The sequence below is a fragment of the Tasmannia lanceolata genome, unplaced genomic scaffold, assembly GCF_043159265.1.
Source record: "Tasmannia lanceolata isolate RefF3 unplaced genomic scaffold, GAP_Taslan_0.1 ptg000025l, whole genome shotgun sequence".
NCBI lineage: Eukaryota > Viridiplantae > Streptophyta > Magnoliopsida > Canellales > Winteraceae > Tasmannia > Tasmannia lanceolata.
In genome coordinates, this window is record NW_027518702.1 from 697,437 (window position 1) to 708,614 (window position 11,178).

Sequence of the window (11,178 nt, forward strand, 5' to 3'; positions counted from 1 at the left end):
AGCACCAACGAACAGCTCGCCGACATATTCACCAAGGCCGTCACTTCAGAAAAGTTAGAATACCTCAAGCAACTTGTAAGAATTACAAATTAAGAGGGGGTGTTGAAGGTAATTAGTAATTTAGAAAAATCTAGAAAGTTGTAGAAATGGAGTTCTTAGGAAATATCTAGTATTAGGTAGAAGATGAAGTCTGTGGAAAGAGATTTGTTCAAGTTTCTAGATTTCTCATGGGTCAGTCTCAAACCTATAAATAGATGATGTATCCCTCATATTGCACACAACTTGAGAGAAATCAGAACTAAGAGTTCCATTTGAAAATCTCTTCTTCTTCCATCTCCTAACTCAACATAACCTAAGATAAGCTAACATGAAGAAAAAACAAAACATAGAACAACCATCATTTTATTCAGACTCCCATAAATGAGAGTACTAGAGCATGTCAACTACGAAACACAATTCCTCCCTCAAGTCTCGAGACCCAACATAAAGACGAACTAAAACATAAAGCTCTACATTCATTTTATTCCATACTTGAACATGTCAAGCACTAGGTCATTCCCAAAGATTCATCCCTTCCGCGATCTTCAGCCACGCCGACCTCGATAAGATGTCCTCCCACCAAGCCTTAACAAGTGGGCGGGACGTAATGAGATCGGCCTTTGGAGTATTCATGAGACAACACATGTATGGAAGATGGCTCAGATCAGCCAACGTAAAATAATCTCCAGCCAAGCACTTGGTCTTGGAGAGGCGCTCCTCGTAGACCTCGAGAACCTTCCCAAGCTTCTCTACTTGGGTCTCTACCACTTGGTGGTCAATCTCCTCACTGAACCATATTGGCTTGAGAAGGATTTCCCGAACAATGGTTGCGGCGCATGGATTGAACTGTTGGGCCTCCACCTCTAACCACTGGTTCACGATCGCTGACTCTGTGAGGCTATTGTGCCTCAAAAGATCCGGCCCTGTTTCCTTGTACTTCAGCGCTACGTACTTGGCGATCACACGTGATTCTGGTAATTGGATTAACATAAGGAAACATAAAACAGAAAATGTCTTAGAAAAGTCATGCCTGAAATTTTTGAAAATTCTGAAAAAATATTCCGAATCTTTTTGAAAAATTCCTGCAATCCAAATACAACATTAGGAGCACTTATAGCCGCGAAGATTTTTTTCATGATAAATTGGTTTCTCCAAGGGGTGATGAGGGTTAAATGGCTAAAAATCAAGATACGAAAAATAGGGAACTAGTGTCTCCGGGGATGAGAAGTGGCAAAAAATGAGACACTGATTTATTATGGGAAAAAAATCATAGTAGCCAAATGTGCACTAGAAGTTTTTTGGATCCAGGGAAAATAAAATAATGTAAAAATAATACTATTAATGGAAAATAAAATCTTATGCCTAGTAAGTTTTCAGTTTCCTTAAAAAAGGGGAAAAGTTATTTTGGGAAAACTTTCATAGAAAATGAGTTTACCAAACATTGGAAAATTCATTTTCCAAGGAAAAAGATGGAAATAATATTTTCCTGCACCCAAACAGCTCATTAGGCTATGTTTCAATTGAGGGAAAAATCTCTCTCACATAAACATATTTTCTAGGAAAATTAGTGTTAAGGGTTTTGTAATCTTAAGAACAAGAAAAATTCTAAATTGAAAGCCGCCCATGCAAAATCCAAGCAGTAAGGGGACCCCATTGGATCTACACGTATTGATAATGGCAGTAAAATTACAAAGTTAAAGGACTGAAGTGCGATGGATCCAATGGGGCAACTTCGCAGCCGGATTTTCTCAGTGGTGCCCTTTAGTTTAGGGCCTGTTCATTTTAGATTATGACAACAGATTGCCCAGAGTCCAATAATAGGTTTTGGACCGGCAATCGGTTGTCATAATCTAAAATGAACAGGGCCTAAGCATTCCTCTGAAAGTAATTATTAATAAATTCTAGAGACTTGGAGGGCATTTTTTTTCAAAAAGTCTTAATCTCTAATATATATATATATATATATATATATATATATATATATATATATGTATGTGTGTGATGGAACACAACATAAATAGGTTGTGCCCCATAAATTATTTCCATAGGCTGATCCTAGCCCTCCAATCTATAGAGGTTTCCATAATTCCTCTTAAATCGGATGGTTAAGATCACTCTACAGATTTTTTATTAAAAAACCATAAAGGAGGGGGGTAAGATTGAAATTATGTGGCTTTAATGGGTGCCTTTATTAAAAAGCATAAAGGAGGGGGTAGGATTGAAAATATGTGTGTTGAATGGGTGCATTTGTTAAAAAAATGTCAAAAAAAGTGATGTGTAAGTCTCATAGAATTTACAAAAAATTCAAAAAATTCTCTTCTTTTCTCTTCTGCTTTATAGTATACTAGTAAAAAACCCGTGCGATGCACGGGCCGACAAAGAACTGTACGGACCACGTCATAGGTTGATCCAAACCGTCCATGTGATGGAACACAACATAAATAGGTTGTGCCCGAAAAATCATTTCCATAGGCTGATCCTAGCCCTCCAATCTATAGATGTTTCCATAAGTCCTCTTATCTTAAATCTAATGTTCAAGATCACCCTATAGTTTTTTAATTAAAAAACCATCAAGGAGGGGGGTAAGATCGAAATTATACAGCTTTAATGGGTGCCTTTGTTAAAAGCATAAAGGAGGGGGTAGGATTGAAATTATATGATTTAATGGGTGCCTTTGTTAAAAGCATAAAGGGGGGGGGGGGGTAGGATTGAAATTATATGAGTTGAATGGGTGCATTTGTTCAAAAAAGTCAAAAAAATGTGACGTGTAATTCTCACGTGATTTTCAAAAAAATGAAAAAAACTCTCTTCTTTTCATCCCAGCTTATTGTATTAGATAGATATATATATTTATGCATGCGTGTATGCGTGTATATATTTATGAAAGAGAAAACAGTTTCTACACACAAGTGTAGATAAGTTATCTACACACTAGCTTAAAATACAGTGGAGGGCATATTGTTTGGGTGATTCAAACCATTCATTTGATTGGCCCTCACATAGATAGGGTGTCCACAAAAAATCAGCTCCATAGGGCCATCCTAACCCTACGATTTGTGGAGGTAAAATGGACGTGTATAAACCTTCTGTGGGACCCGCCTCTCTTGGTCTCTAGTACCCACGTGAATGGTGTGTGCCGTTTTTTTATTATTGAGTTAATTCATCTTTTCCGTGAACTTTGGATCACTAAAGCAATCTGAATTTCAAGCAAAAGAGAATGACAGAGTCACCCCCTAGATGAGAGATCTAAGACCCATAATTGACCAGAAATCTAGATTCGTTACCAGATTCGTTACTAGATCGCAATTACGATACGATTATGGACGCAGTCTTAACAGTTAAATTATCATAGCATTGTAAATTAGCAAAGGAAATCAATGATTTCTAAAGTTTCTATTTCGATAGTTTAAAGATTGAATACACGATGGAGCATTAGAATGTGTCCAGATTATAGATTTACATGAATTTTATGAATTTTCATGAATTTTAAATGTGTTTTGCTATCACTTTTCCAAAGTTGAATAGATCTGTCCAGATTATAGATTTACACATCGACTTATAGCAAATCTCCTCTAAATGAGTTGAGATGTTTACAGTAGATATATATTGACTAGATAAGACAACTGAAAATTTTTCATAGATTGTTAAGATGATTTACTATCAATAATCGATTTTAAAGATATCTATCCAGATTATGAAATTACAAATAAACACATAGTAAAAATAATCTCAATTAACCCAAACTTTGTGAAAAGATGTAATTCTAGCATTAAATCTCAATAAACTATTTTCAGAATTTTTTATTGTAATTTACTATTTGTTTCCAATTTAACGTGACATGTTTGATTTGGCATAAAAATTATAAACTAACATCTAACAGCAACCAAAAATCTTGAAAAATTTGCAAGAGATTATATCAGGTCTTAATTAATTCTCATCCAAATTTCATCTCTGGAAACCCTATATATTTCTTGAAAATTAGTTTTTCCAAAAATACCCTTAGAATTAAATAAAATTTTAAACCTCTTAAATAAAATCCAAAATTCTACAAACAATTCGTACTGTTCTAAAACCTTAAAATTCTATTATATTTAAATTTTCATTAATTTTTTATCTGTTTTGTCATCTTTTTAAATTCGATCTTTGGAATTTTACCCCTTGAAGGGTAAAGTTCAAAAGGTCAAATCGTGGTCAAAACGAAGTCAAAATTTTTGGAAATTCCAGATTTCAATGGTTTTTAATACGCAAAAGACTCAGAGATTGAAAAATTCAAGAAATTTCAAAGGCTTATTAAAGTTGCTTTGTAAAGTGGATTTAAACCCTCTTAATTTCAAATTTTGGATTTTAATATTAAAATATAGATTTTCCAAGAAAAAATTTTAGATTATGAAATAACCTAAACCTGATCTCATCTCCTCAAAATTTCACATGCAAACACTTTCATTTTCATAGTTTTTCAAAGAAAATCACAAATTCCATCCTAGCATGCTTCTAGTTTAAACTACATGACAGAGGGTTTTAGAAGACCAACCTTGCTAGCTTTCCTTTTCTCTAGGGTAAGTGATCCTTGGATATACTCTTTGACTTACCCTTTTAATAGCAAAGAAAACTCCGAAGAATAATAATATAGCCTCCAATGTTGAATATGTTGAATATATGAAAGCATTTTGTGTAGAACCAAGTGGAAGAGATGAACACCAAAGCAACAAAAGAGATGAATGAATTCCAAGGAGGAAGAAAGAGGGATGAATTTTCTAGAGCAAGGCCAAAGGTTGTTCTTGCTTTGTCTTTATAGAAAAAGTTAGGGTTATATTAGATTTGGAAGTTTCCAATGTGAGGACTCCTACCTTTAGTTAGTTTCCAATTCTCACCTATGGCTTGCTTTTTCCTTACCTTCTAAATTGGATTTACTTCTAATATTGATTTCTTGCAAGCCAAGCAATGCTAAATTATACAATGGAGATCCTTCAAGATCAATCTAGAAGCCTTCTCACATATGAAACTAGCTTTTATGAATTATTTTCGTCCAAAAAGGGTTGCCCGACGTTTGAGCTCATTTTTGACCTATTTAGAGGCTAATTCAGGAAACGTCATAAACTACAAAGTTGTAGATCTTTTCTAGACGTTCGAAAAATATATAATTGTAAAGTTTTTAGACCCGAAGGTAAAAAGTTATGGCTATTTTAGTAACCTGACCATATAAGCCTTTTCTAATTATAAATCTTCATTTCTTTATTATTTTTTCAAAACAAATATGATGTCACCAACTACCTCATCCCATGTTGGACGTTTTTGCATGTGACCTCCTCATGTGGGGCACCGACTTATGTGGCCGACCCACATGGGTGGGTTGACATGGACCCCCATCTTGTGGGCTTTAGCCCAATGGGCCTTCTCACATGGGTTTTGAGTTTTTTTCATAAACATTTAATAAAATTCTTTTAAATTCAATATTTTATGAATGGACCTAACCCATGTGACATTTATGGTGTATCCCTAACATATGATTGAACCATCCCCTTTAAAGAAACGAAATTGTTTTGGACCAAAACACCCCTATTTAACCATTACCCACCAAAATGCGACCAAAATACCCTCAAATTGGTTCATTTTTTTAAAGGAAAAAGTTTTTGTGGTCAAACCTCAAAAATATAAAGTTTTTAAGTTTGCTTCTTTTAGTGGGTAATATCAAACAAGATCATTTGGCATTCCCTAAAAATGCCCTCAACACACAAAATTTTCAAATCAAGAGAAACTCCTGAGAAATTTAAATTTAGCCGGCTTTCTAAAATTCACGAAATGACTTGTGAGTCCTTAGACACACTTTAGAGATCAAATGAAACACATTGGAAATGACCAAATTACCCCCGAGGTGGAAAAATGAGGGAAACCCTGAGAAACCCAAAAATAACAGTTTTTCTTATTTGATTGGAAACTTGATTATTCATCTTCCGGAGGCCAATGGAACCCCTTAGAGACTTTTAGGATTGCAAATCAACTTCAAAACTCCTAAAATGAGGTGAAATTCACCCTAAAATGTAAGAATACCTAATCTAATATGGAAGGCCGACTCAAGCCTCAATTAAACTACCGAATCTTTTGCCTTTTAAAGCGTAGTAAGATGGGGGTGTCTACACCTTCACAAATCTGTCTATTTTTTGCCTCCACGGTTCGAAGGGTTAGGATGTTCCTATGGAGCTGGCTGATTTTTATGGACACCCTATCTATGTGAGGGCCAATCAAATGAATGGTTTGGATCACCCAAACAATGTGGGCCTCCACTGTATTTTAAGCTAATGTGTAGATAACTTATCTACACTTGTGTGTAGAAACCGTTTTCTCATATACTAGTAAAAAACCACGTGCGATGCACGGGCCGACAAAGAACTGTACGGACCATATCATCGGTTGATCCAAACCGTCCATGTGATGAAACACAACATAAATAGGTTTTGCCCCAAAAATCATTTCCTTAGGCTGATCCTAGCCCTCCAATCTATAGAGGTTTCCATAATTCCTCTTAAATCGGATGGTTAAGATCACCCTATAGATTTTTGTATTAAAAAACCATAAAGGAGGGGGGTAAGATTGAAATTATGTGGCTTTAATGGGTGCCTTTGTTAAAAAGCATAAAGGACGGGGTACGATTGAAAATATGTAGGTTGAATGGGTGCATTTGTTAAAAAAAGTCAAAAAAGTGATGTGTAATTCTCATAGAATTTTCAGAAAATTCTCTTCTTTTCTCTTCTGCTATATAGCATATAGAAATATGTGTGTGTGCATGTATCTATATATATATATATATAAATATCGAATGTTGACCCTAACCCTCTAGAGATCGGATGGTTAAGATCAACCTAGGGAAATGAGTTTTGGGGCACAACCTGAACCTCTCCCATCTTATGGACGGTTTGGATCATCCTTTGGTGTGGGCTGTACTGTACTTTTTGAAAAATAATGGACTGTAAGGCCTTTCATCATATTAAAACTCATCAAAAAAAAAAAAAAAAAATTTATCGTAGTCAAAACTTGTCCTAAGGTAGAGATCTCACATTTAGAGAGATGAAGGGCTGCTTCTTATGCGCCCCAGAATTGAAATCAACGAACACAAACTCGTACTCCACGCCTTTCTCATGTAAGCATGTCAACATAGTTGCAGTGTATTTGGACATAGGATGACCATAAACCTTGTACGTCATGTTTTTCTATGTGTGTGTGTCTGCGTTTGAATGTTTTTGAGAGGGGAAGAGCGAAGAAAGATAATTATATAGACTATAAACAGAATTAAAGCATCTCTTTCAATATATGAATATGGGTCTCTTTGGAACAAAAAATAGTCACCTACATTGTTCAATGAATCCATTGGATTCTATTATGAGATTTTTTAGGTTTTCTCTTTAAATGGAAGATTTGACTAAAACGTAAGTTGAATTTTCACTCATGTTGATATTACTCCTCAATCTTTATAATTAATATCTTTTCAAACCCTAACATCAAATACTATATCCCATGCATGCTTCCCTTCTACCCATCCACCATTTTTAGTTATATATTTAGGGATTTGCTAGGGTCCATCGCAAAAGGCTTTTCGCAGCTAGTCTGTCGCACTTCAGACCAGCCACCATTCACGAGGTGGCTGGTCTGACATGCGACAGACCAGCCGCGAAATGTCTTTTGCGATGGATGCAAGCAATTCCCATATATTTATGGAGGTTTGAATCTAAAAGAAGACCAAATCACAAGATTGGCAGACAAGTCTTAGTATTTATATTTTGCTTTGAGAAATTCTAAAGTGAAGGCCGCCCTTGCAAAAACCAGCCATAATGGACTCATTTCCGCCGCTAAAGATATATAGGGATGGAATTAGCCTTTTTGGTGAGAGATTTTGTCCATCTCCAATTGTATTTCTTGTAGCATTGAATGCCCAACAATTAGTTCTCAGTTCTCACTACCCATGCCTAATGAAATAAACTAAGGAATACAAGGTCTCTAACAATAATCACGTAAACAAATAAAGGATAATGCTAATCCAAAAGATCTAGCCACTCTGGGACTCCGAACCTCCTGACCACATCCCAAGCTAACTCTCTTGATCTGTGAGATATTATCAACGTCAGATTAAGCCTCGTATGTTTATATGATGATCCTTGACTGATCCAGGCATGCAAAAACAACATGAGGCCAACCTATAAAAAAATACGCAATGAAATAGTGATTTCATGAATTGTGATGGTATAACTGCAACTCATATATATACGAATCAACATGGAAATAACAGTAATGTATAAGTCCAATGCTCATGAGACCTTTGCTTCCTTCAACTGAGAAAAGCAAGCACAGGCCACTAGAGCCCGACCAAAGCATCCTGAGTATCAGATACATAATCACAATACTACTCATGCATCACACAGCATGACATGAAACCTACGTATACCATTGCGCAACAGAGGTATGCATAACACAATAATGGACTGTTAAATCAGAATATAACATATGAGAGAACATGGATTTCATATTGATAAATCATGTGAAACATACAACTAGCATGACATGCCGGGTTCTTTATCATTTGAGAAGCTATTTTGGGAATTTCAGGGTAAAGCCATTGATAAGATTGAAAAGCTCTCAAGTATCAATTTATCATTTGAGATACTAATAGATCATCATAATTTAACACGTATCCAAAACCAAACCACCGTTTGAAACTTCAAAGGGTTCTTTTCTAGGGTACATATCATCAAAGATCCACATAAAATGTACCTAAAAAAGAACTCTTCAAATTTTCAAATCCAAGGCTTGATCACCAATCAACATGAATCACCTCATCAATAAGGAGGTTTGGGGGTGGAGAACACATGAGGAGAATAACCAAAATCTAAGCCAAAACCGAAAAATATCGTAAAACAACCCATGCGGACAGAACCATTCATGGTCCACCGTACGGTCAACCGTCCCGCGGACAGTACTGATGACGGTCGGCCACATGGTCGACCGTCGAAAGAATTCCGTGAAGTCTTTGACGGTCGACCGTGGGTACTCCTGTTTGGGTTTTTCGAATTTCTCCAATTTATTCTGATTTTCACAACTTTAAATGGCTATCACTTGCGCACTGATCATCCAAATTGATCACGGTTGGATCCGTTGGAACCCTTATGATGAGAGAGTTCCATCAAATCCAACCTGGTTATTAGAAACTCATCAGATGACGATCGGTGAAAATCTAGCGTGTAGGGTACAAATCTTCGTATATTCTTCTCTGATTACCAAAAACGGTCAAACTCGAATTCGGTGGAATCTCTATGAGAAGAAGACTCCAATGAACACCGATATAATTAGGATGGAGACACATCCTGGGAGGAGATACAAGAAGATTTAATCATTGGACAGGAAAAAATCCCAACATTCACAATTTGAAGAACATGTTTACTAGATTTAAGAGGTTTTCTTACCTTGATCACGGTCTTTGATCCCCTAGTTTGGTCCTCAATCTCTCACGCGATTTCGGCTTCCTCTTGCCGCCTCCTTTGGTTTTTTAAATTCTCTGAAGGTTTAGCCAAAACTTAGTATTTATACTAGCTTACAAAGAAGCCCTAATCACTTAATTAGAGTTGGAAGAAAAAACCCTGTTCTCAAGAGAGGGGATGAGTTTTACATGGGGGTATTTGGGGTATTTTATTCGTCCTCCTTTAAAGACATTTCTCTCGCGAAATTTAAACAAGACTAGGATACATGAGTCAAGGAACAAGTGTGTACTTCTCCACCATTCACTCCTCGAGGTTCCATGTGGCGACCTGCTCAGTGTGGTTTGCCCACTGAACTTTAACATATGGAATAGTGCAATGCCAAAGTACCTAGTCCTTTTTGTCTATAATCCTTATGGGCACAACCTCGAAAGACAAATCGTCCCTAAGCTCAGGGGGAGATATCCCAACCCTATGAGTTAGGCAGGGAACATACTTTCTCAGCATAGAAACATGAAATAGATTGTGGATGGTAGACAAGCACGGTCGCAAGGCAAGTCCATATGCCACTTCTCCCACTCTCTCAAGGATCTCGAAAGGTCCAACATGCCGAGGGCTGAGCTTCCCACATATTCCAAATCTCATGACACCTTTGGTGGGAGATACCCGAAAGAAGACATGATCACCCACTTGGAATTCCAATTCCATCATTTTGACATCTACATAACTTTTTTGTCACCTTTAGGCTGTCCAAAGTCGCTCTCTAATCAAATGTACCTTTTCAACTGTTTACTGCACAAGCTCAGGGCCCATAATCTTTCTTTCCCTAACATCATCTCAGGAAATCAGGGATCTACACCTCCCATATAAGGCCTTGTGAGGAGCCATCCGAATACTCGCATGATAACTATTGTTTTAGGGAAACTCTACCAGAGGCAGGTGATCATCCCAAGATTGCTTCAAGTAAAATGGCACATGCTCTTAACATGTCCTCCAATGTCTGAATGGTACACTTCGACTAACCATCCGTCTGTGGATGATAAGCCGTAGAAAAGTTCAATGAGGTCCCCATCGCCCTGTGCAAATTGGTCCAAAAGTACAATACAAAATGAGTGTCTTGATTGGACACTCTTGTCATTGGTGCCCCATGCAATCTCACTATTTGTTTGATATATACATTAGCCAGTTCTTCCATTAACAACCCTATTGTAATAGGTAGGGAATGTATGGATTTATTCAGCCAGTCTACAATCATCCATATTATATCATTCGCCTAGGAGTGTGGGGCGAACCTGATACAAAATCCTTAGTAATGGGCACCCATTTCCACTCAGAAATGGGAAGAGATCTCAACATCCCAGCTGGTCTCTGCTGCTCAATCATAATTTACTGACTAGTTAAACACTGAGCTACAAAGTGTGCTGTTTCCCACTTCATATTATTCCTCCAATAACTACATTTTAGGTCCTTGTACATTTTTGTGCTCCCGAGATGTATAATGTATCCGGTACAAAGGGTGTCACGCCCCGAACCGAACCACACAATGGCGCGTGACAACGCCACATATCTGTAGGCTACGTCAGAGATATGCAAGGCAAGGTACACCGGAATAATCCACAAGGTAGAAATGCTTTGTTTTGTTCCGTTAGATACTAGTTCGCTAACCAACCGAAATCCA

The 11,178-nt window shown here is 36.9% G+C and overlaps 1 pseudogene; it reads right to left on the reverse strand.

Annotated features, from left to right (window-relative positions):
- Positions 1-552: 552 nt before the first annotated feature.
- LOC143858218 (glutathione S-transferase F13 pseudogene) lies at positions 553-10,883 on the reverse strand (annotated as a pseudogene).
- Positions 10,884-11,178: the final 295 nt, after the last annotated feature.